The 8,677-nt window shown below is 40.9% G+C and overlaps 1 pseudogene; it reads left to right on the forward strand.

The window, feature by feature from the left end:
• Positions 1-6,664: 6,664 nt before the first annotated feature.
• On the forward strand, positions 6,665-7,558 carry LOC131811577 (small ribosomal subunit protein uS2-like; annotated as a pseudogene).
• Positions 7,559-8,677: the final 1,119 nt, after the last annotated feature.

Below are 8,677 nucleotides of genomic sequence, written 5' to 3' on the forward strand. Positions count from 1 at the left end.
TCGACTCAGGTCATGATCCAAGGGGCCTGGGATCGAGCCCCGCATCTGGTTCTCTGCTCCGCAGGGAGCCTGCTTCCTCCCCCATCTCTCTGCCTGCCTCTCTGCCTGCTTGTGATCTCTGTCTGTCAAATAAATAAATAAATAAATCTTTAAAAAAAAAAAAAAAAGAAAAACTAGAAAGTACTCATGAAAGAAATTGAGGAAGACACAAAGAAATGGAAAAATGTTCCATGCTCATGGACTGCAAGAACAAATATTGTGAAAATGTCTATGCCACCTAAAGCAATGTACACATTTAATGCAATCCCCTTCAAAATACCATCAACTTTTTTCAAAGAAATGGAACAAATAATCCTAAAATTTAAATGGAACCAGAAAAGACCCTCAATAGCCAGAAGAATGTTGAAAAAGAAAACCAAAGTAGGTGGCATCACAATTCCAGACTTCAAGCTCTATTACAAAGCTGTCATCATTGAGACAGTATGGTACTGGCACAAAAACAGACACAAAGATCAATGGAACAGAATAGAGAGCCCAGAAGTGGACTCTCAACTCTGTGGTCAGCTAATCTTTGACAAAGCAGGAATGAATGTCAAATGGATAAAAGACAGTCTCTTCAAAAATGGTGCTGGAAATATTGGACAGCCACATGCAAAAGAACTAAACTGGACCATTTTCTTACAGCACACACAAATATAGAATGATGAAAGATGTCAAGATGAGACAGGAATCCATCAAAATTCTTGAAGAGAACACAGGCAGCAACCTCTTCAATCTCAGCCACAGCAACTTCTTCCTAGAAACATCACCAGAGGCAAGAGAAACAAGGGCAGAAATGAACTATTGGGACTTCACCAAGTTCAAAACTTTTGCACAGCAAAGGAAACAGTCCACAAAATCAAAAGACAACTGACAAAATGGGAGAAGACTGGGAGAGAAGTGATTGGAACTAGAGGGTATTATGCTAAGCAAAATAAGTCAATCAGAAAAAGACAATTATCAAATGATCTCTCTGATATGAGAAATTTGAGAGGGAGGGCCAGGGGTCATGGGGGTGGGGAGGGAAAAAATGAAACAAGATGGGATTGGGAGGGATACAAACCATAAGAGACTCTTAATCTCATGAAACAAACTGAGGGTTGCTGGGCAGAAGCAGGGGTAGGGATAGGGTGGCTGGGTCATGGACATTGGGGAGGGTATGTGCTACAGTGAGTGCTATGAAATGTGTAAGCCTGATGATTCACATACCTGTACCCCTGGGGCAAATAATACATTATATGTTAATATTAAAAAATTTTTTAATAAAAAACTTAAAAAGAAGAAAAATCTTATTTTTATAGATTGTAAATATTAAAATGATGAAGAATTTAATTTAAAAAACTGAAGGACTCACTAACTCAGTGCTGCCAGGACTCTCAGTCTCTTTTCTCTCTACTTATCTCAGTTTTTTTACCTCATTCTCTCCCACAACTGGATTTTTACCGAGCGACCAAGGAACATGGTCATTGGCATCTCTATGCCTATAAAGAGCAGTTGAGCAAAACAAGTAAGGAAGGATAGACTAATTTTCCTAGCATCCAAATACTGACCCTAGAAAGAACCTAATTAGGCCTACCTAGCTCTAGTATCAACCCCTTTGATGGAAAACTAACATCAGTCAGATCTGAGTCAAGGGGGAAGGTATGTTACAGAAAGTAAGGAGGTAGAGAAGCTCACAGTAAAAGCTAAAAAACAATAGCTCCAAAGCCCATTAAAAATAATAATTGGGGGTGTCTGGGTGGCTCAGTTGGTTATACAACTGCCTTCGGTTCAGGTCATGATCCCAGAGTCCTGGGATTAAGTCCCAGGACTCCTTGCTCATTGGGAACCTTGCTTTTCCCTCCCCACTCTCCCTGCTTATATTCCCTCTCTTGCTATCTCTGGCAAATAAAATAAATGAAATCTTTGAAATAATAACAATAATAATAATAATAATAATTGGTAACTGTGTAATTAAAGGTCATACAAGGAGACAAGGAGGCTCACAAATGAACATATGTTTTGATTAGCTCTCAAAAGTGAAATTATTATCAATTTTTTCAAAATCCTGAGATTCCCCTTCAAAAATTCTTATTTCCAGGTTTTCTTGAAAATGCAAAAGATCTGACCATATCCCCCAAATGTTAACAAGTATAGTAATCTAAGTATGCCCCTTTTCATTGGGACATGCCCTTTCCCATTCATGGTGGCCTATTTCATTCATTTCTGTCACTCACTTGGCCCTAAGTACTTCAGAGTATAACCCTGACTGGTACCGCCCTTCAAATTTATGGACATTATTTCTTTCCATCTTCTCAGTAATGCTTTGCCATTGTATTATGCTCCCAAAGAAGATGTATTCAGTTTTCATGACATGCCCAAGATCACATGGCTAATAAGTTGAAGAGTTGAGACTTCTCAGGCTCATCTCAAATTTAGGGTTTTAAAGGAACAGCTTTCAATCTTCTTTTTAAGCTGTGAAACACTTCCTGTCAAATGAAATCCTGAGTGGATCACTCATATGTCAACTAATGCAAGCGGAGCTCTACAGATGAAGTAAGAGTGTACGGTTGGGAACTCAGATTGGAGTCCCACAAGCTGGGAGCTCTTCCACTTCACTTTCTGATTCTGTCACCATCCCTACTCCCACCCGGCACGCACTGGCTCCTAAGACATTTTCACCGAGCACAGTGAGACACTTTCTTGTCATAACATAATTAAAGTGAGAGGTATGAGGTAGTCACTGGTACTCTGGGAAATCAATCCTTCAAAGAGATGAAGAGAAATACATTTACAATACACTATAAAACATAAATTAAATGTAATACATAATGGGGGGCCTGCATGGCTCAGTCATTAAGTGTCTGCCTTCAGCTCACATCACGATCCCAGGGTCCTGGGATCAAACCCCGCATCAGACTTCCTGCTCAGCAGAGAGCCTGCTTCTCCCTCTCCTTCTGCCTGCTGCTCTGCCTACTTGTGCTCTCTCTCTATCTCTCAAATAAATAGTCTTTTTAAAAAATTATAGATGTGATTGTACTATATATTTTAATATTCATATATGTAATCTCAAAGAATGTCTACAGTGTAAAATAACATACCTGCTTGGCCATATAGATAGCAGTAGAGGAAAAGAGCCTCCAAAATTTTGGCAACCAAGTAACTCAGATGAAAAGGGGTATATCAGTCAGGCTTCATTTGGGAAAAGAGAAGCCACCCTATTATTCCATTATGAAGCAGTTAATATAGGAATTAGGATCTTCTACAGTCATTGGAAGAGCTAAGGGAACACAGATAAGGGTAGGTGCCTGTGAAATCAAAGCCAGCTTGGTCAGCATCTTGTGCTCAGCTTGAAACATCAAAGAGTTTAGGGCACAAAATTCCAAAGGAAGCAACTTTGAGTTTGCAATGGCCTCCAGAGAACACTGGCTTCTCCCACTCTTCTACCTTGCAAACCTTATGTAAATTCTTATTAGCAAATTCAAGACTGGAACAATATGGAGATGGGGACAGGGATAACTATACTTCCCGATTTCTCTTCTGTAATGTGGAGAAAACCTTAGAGAGGAGCCATGGGGATGCAAAGTTGACAACAAACAATTCAAATAGGGGCACTTTAGGAACAAGTAAATTTGGGCAAAGAAAATAATATATTCCTCATCTAGATGGTTATTGACTGAGGTGTGTCTCTTCAAACACATCTGGGGCTTCTGCTCTCAGTCAGTGCAGTACCTCCTGGTTTGTCTCTTGTTGTGATGGAGAACTGATGGTTAAGGAGGAAATTTGACCAAGAATTGTCAGATTCAGGATAAGAAGATGTGTATGGAGGCACAGAATGTAAATAATACATAAACAAAATGGACATTTAAATACCAGAAGACAGATAGATGTTAGTAGGACTTGGTAGGATGGAACTTTGGCAAGTATGTACTAATGGCAGCACAAAGCCTTCCAAAAAGAAAAAAAGAAAAAACAGATGTATTATAATAAAGGTTGGAGTCACATACCATAGCAGAAGCTTCTATTTACCTACTCTCACAAGTCTCTTCTTTAAAAGAACAAGACAAAACAGAAACCCCACACACAATTTTTTTTAGCCAGGCACACAGCTTCTCAGAATAAAAGTCTACATTGGTAGCCCTGTGATTAAATGTCTGCCAATGATTATAAGCAGCCACATTACACAGAACTCTGAGAAATAATGCAGTCTTTCCCACTTCTTTCTTCCTACTGCCTGAAATGGGGATGTGATGGCAGGAGCTCCAACAGCCATTATATACCATGTAATCTTGGGAATGGAAGCCATAGGGTCAAGGATGGCAGAGGAAATAAGTAGGAAAAAACTGTACAAGCTACCTGAAAACTTCTTTTACCTGAGAGAGAAATAAGCCTCTATCTTACTGAAGCCACTGTTGAGAGATGGGTCCTTGTTATAAACAGCCAAATGCAATTCCTAATTGATAGTGGGTTAAAGCCTCTGCCTTCAGCTCAGGTCATGATCCCAGGGTCCTGGGAGAGAGCCCTACATCGGGATCTCTGCTCAGCAGGGAGCCTGCTTCCCTTTCTCTTTCTCTGCCCGCCTCTCTGCCTACTTGTGATCTATGTCTGTTCAAATAAATAAATAAAATCTGCAAAATTAAAAAAAAAAAAAAAGAAAAGAAAAGGAAAGGCATTGGGAGGACCAAGTCATGATCAGAAAACAGACAATGCTAACTGACCTTAACACAGAAAATTGGAGATAATTATTAAATATCAAATATCTCTATTAAATATCAATTATTAAATATAATACTCTCATTCTCAAAAAACTGGTTTTTCTAGGTCACAAAAGCAATCATGTCACTTCCCTGCTCATCTCCATTTTCTGAGAATAAAATTCAAACTTTGTAACCATGGTCTGCAAGGCCAGAAACCTCTCTCTAGCCTTGTCTCTGTCTTCTTTCTCCATCCTCCCTGCACTGCACCACTCTATATCTGCAGATGCAGAGGCCCACCCAGATCAATCTGGAATGTGCTGCCTATCTCCTTCTCTCCACACTGCCTTTCTAGTATAAATCCCTTGGTCATTACTTTCCTAGAGGAATCCCAGATCGCAGACTTTGGTGTGAAATCTTCTCTGAATACTGTGAATATTCAAAAAATGGGAATGTTGCTTTCAGGTTCAGGAATTAGAAAAATAATAGTTGTAGAGGTGACATTTTAATTGGGTATTAAGTGATGAGCAAACTTTTGCAAAGCTAAGGTACAGAAAGGAAAAAGCATATATCAGAAACATGAGCAAATGTCCAGAGGTGAGAAACATGCTGTTAGTTTAGGGAACAGCAAGTGATATAGCTTGGTCATAACACTGGCTACACACATAAGGCAACCTTGCTAGGGAGAGCTCAAAATCACTAACAAATTATGTGCAGCTAGAACATTTAATAAGAATCTTCTACATGTAGAGCCTTATGCTAGCTCACTAATTGTAAAGTCAGATTCCTTAAGGAATTCAAGTCTACTAGGAGAAACAGATATGCAATAGGTCATCTCAATATGTTTTGGATAAATATCATGATACAGATATACATGGTGTGCTCTAGGAGCTCATGACAGGGACTATGCTCTTATTTATTAAATGTCTAATACACTATGCACTTTAGACACATTATTTTACTTAAGATTCATAGCAGCCGTTGATGGTGGGTATTTTTATCTCCAAATTAAATGATGATAACACTGTGATTCAGAGAATTTAGGCAACACTGTCCAAGGTCACACATAAATTAGTAGCATTCTTTCCACTACATCATGCTAAAAGGAGTTTACTTAACTTGGTGGACAATGAGGTGTCATTGAAGGGTTCTGAGCAGAGAAATGAAATATTCAGAACAATGCCTTAAGAGGATTAATATGGTAGTGATTTAAAAAAAGAAAGGACAACAGAGAGACCAATTAGAAAGCTATGGAAATTCCAGGATTGAAATGTTGATCTTCAGAACTGGCTGCTTAAAAACAAACAAACAAAAGGCTACAATTATGCTATGTGCAGCAGTCATGAGCGCTGTTCACCATGTATGTTCACAAAATCTTCTGTTTCTCTCCCTTCTGGGCATTTGATAAGCTTTCTCTTCCTTGTCCCCTTTGAGTTAAGTGCAGTCACACGACATGCTTTGGCCAATGAAATGTGAGTAGAAATTACAGGTTTCACCACATTGTCTGTTCTCCCTTACGTAACACCAATGACAAATGATGCAGAGAGCACTGGCCAATTAGCCTGGAACCTGGAGTAAGAATGATGTGGAACAAAGCCCCCTCTGGTTTACCAGGGACAAGAAGCATTAATGAGAAACAAAATTTGTTTAAGTCACTGGACTTGGGGCTTGTTTGTTACTACAGCATAACTCAGCTGACTCTAATTGATACCACATCTCTTCCTGAGACTTACTCGTTTCCAGACCTGCTTCTCAAACTTTAATATACATGTAATATCTGGAGATATTGTTAAAATGTACATTCTGGTTCAGTAGATCTGAAGTGAGGCCCAAGAAACCACATTTCTAAAACAATCTCCCAATCCCAGGTGATGTGGATGCTGCTGGTTCACACTTCTGGGACTGCAAGAATCTAAAACTTCAATGCATGAGAACATAGCAAATAGCTACATATGGCCTTCCCGCACTACATAGGAAGGAGTCCATATGGTGTTGTTTTGTATTCCCACTGTAACTCAAAGGAAACTTTCACAATATTCGGAGCCCTTCATGTCCTACAAATGAAGGAAGAGTATGGTCCTCAAATTCCTTGCAGCAGTAACCCACTTAGGTGGCACCAACCTTGACTTCCAAATGGAACAGTACATCTGCAAAAGGAAAAGGGATGGTATCTACATCATAAATCTGAAAAGAACCTTGGAGAAGGTTCTTCTGGCAGCTCATGCCTTTGTTGCCATTGCAAACCCAGCTGATGTCAATGTCATACCATCTGGGAATACTGGCCAGCAAGCTGTACTGAAGTTTGCTGCTGCTACTGGAGCCATTCCTATTGCTGGCCTCTTTACTCTTAGAACCTTCACTAACCAGATCCAGGCAGCCTTCTGAGAGTCGAGACTTCTGGTGGTTACTGATACGAGGGCTGATCACCAGCTTCTCACAGAGACAGGCTAACCTGCCTACCACTGCTCTGTGTTAATGAGGATGCTCCTCTGAACTCTGTGGACATCACCATCTCTTGCAATAACAAAGGAGCTCACTCGGTGGGTCTGATGTGGTGGATGTTGGCCTAGGAAGTTCTGTGCATGTGTGGCACCATTTCCCATGGAGACCCATGGGAGGTCAAGCCTGATTTCTATTTCCACAGAGACCCTGAGGAGATCAAAAAGGAAGAGCAGGCTGCTGATAACTAGGCCCTGACCAAGGAGGAATTTCAGGGTGAGTGGAATGCTCCAGCTCCAGCTCCTGAGTTCACTGCTACTCTACCTGAAGTTACAGACTAGACTGAAGGCATGCTGGTACCTTCCCTGCTGAAGACTGGAGTATGTGGTCACTGCTCAGGCCACTGAATGGGTAGGAACAACCACTGAGTGGTCTTAAGCTGCTCTTCCACAAAAATAAACAAAATGGAAAAGCATTCTTAAAAAAAAAAAAAAAAAAGCTACAAAGCTACATTTAAATTAACTATAATTAAATATTCAGTCTCACAGTCATACTGGCCACCTTTCAAGTGCTGAAAAGCTCCACAAGGCCAGCGGGCTACTGTATTTAATGGCAGAGACCTGTTTAAACATTTACATCATCACAAAAAGTTTTATCACCTGGTGCTATTGTACAGCAGTATCCAGAAACTTAGTGACAGTTAGCCCCGGCATCATGGGGGACGGACATGGTCAAGATAAAGGCAAGCGGAGCTGCTGGTATCAAACAGCAATGCGATGGAAAGCAGGGTGGTTTGAGTCCCAGGACATGAAGCTGAGACAGAAACAAAATGCGACACTCAATCTGAATACAGGATAAATTCCTGCCCTGCCTAATCATTTTATTTCCCCTGTGGATCATTTTAAGAGATTCCATTTCAGGGAAGGCAGTTCCAGGGAGCCTCTTCTCTCCTTGCCCTGATCTTGTCTGTCCAATTTGGCTAATCTATTTACTTCCCCCAGAAAACACACGACACGAAGTATAACACTTGTTTTTGATCTCCTTTCCCCAAGAAATCAATAGCACTCAGAGAGAGCATGCCTGTAAGCACTGCCAAAAGAGCTACAGAATTATACAGTACAATAGGCATGTGGCTACGATTGGATGCTAGCTGCTGCCTGCTGCCAGTGCGGCTGTACACACTGGGGCCCAATCACCTCTCTCCCCACCTTTCTCTTCCCCAGCAATTCAGACAACAGGAAGAATCTCCTGGTTCACCTCATTCCCTCTTCCTTACCCCTGTTCACTCTGAAAATAAGAGACCTGTTTTAGACTCAGACTTGGGCAGGGGTTATTAATCTGAGATCCATGGGCATGGTGGAATTGTGTGAAAAAGCTTGGTGTATGTTACATGGTCCCCAATGCCCCCCACCCCCAAGCTAACAGGGAAGTGGGGATGGACTGTAGCTGGCTCCATCCAGATTCTGGTGGCCCAGTGCATCTGAGGAGGAGCAAATACACCCTAAAAGGAACAAAAGGATTGGCAT

This window comes from Mustela lutreola, chromosome 1 (genome assembly GCF_030435805.1).
Source record: "Mustela lutreola isolate mMusLut2 chromosome 1, mMusLut2.pri, whole genome shotgun sequence".
Classification (NCBI taxonomy): domain Eukaryota; kingdom Metazoa; phylum Chordata; class Mammalia; order Carnivora; family Mustelidae; genus Mustela; species Mustela lutreola.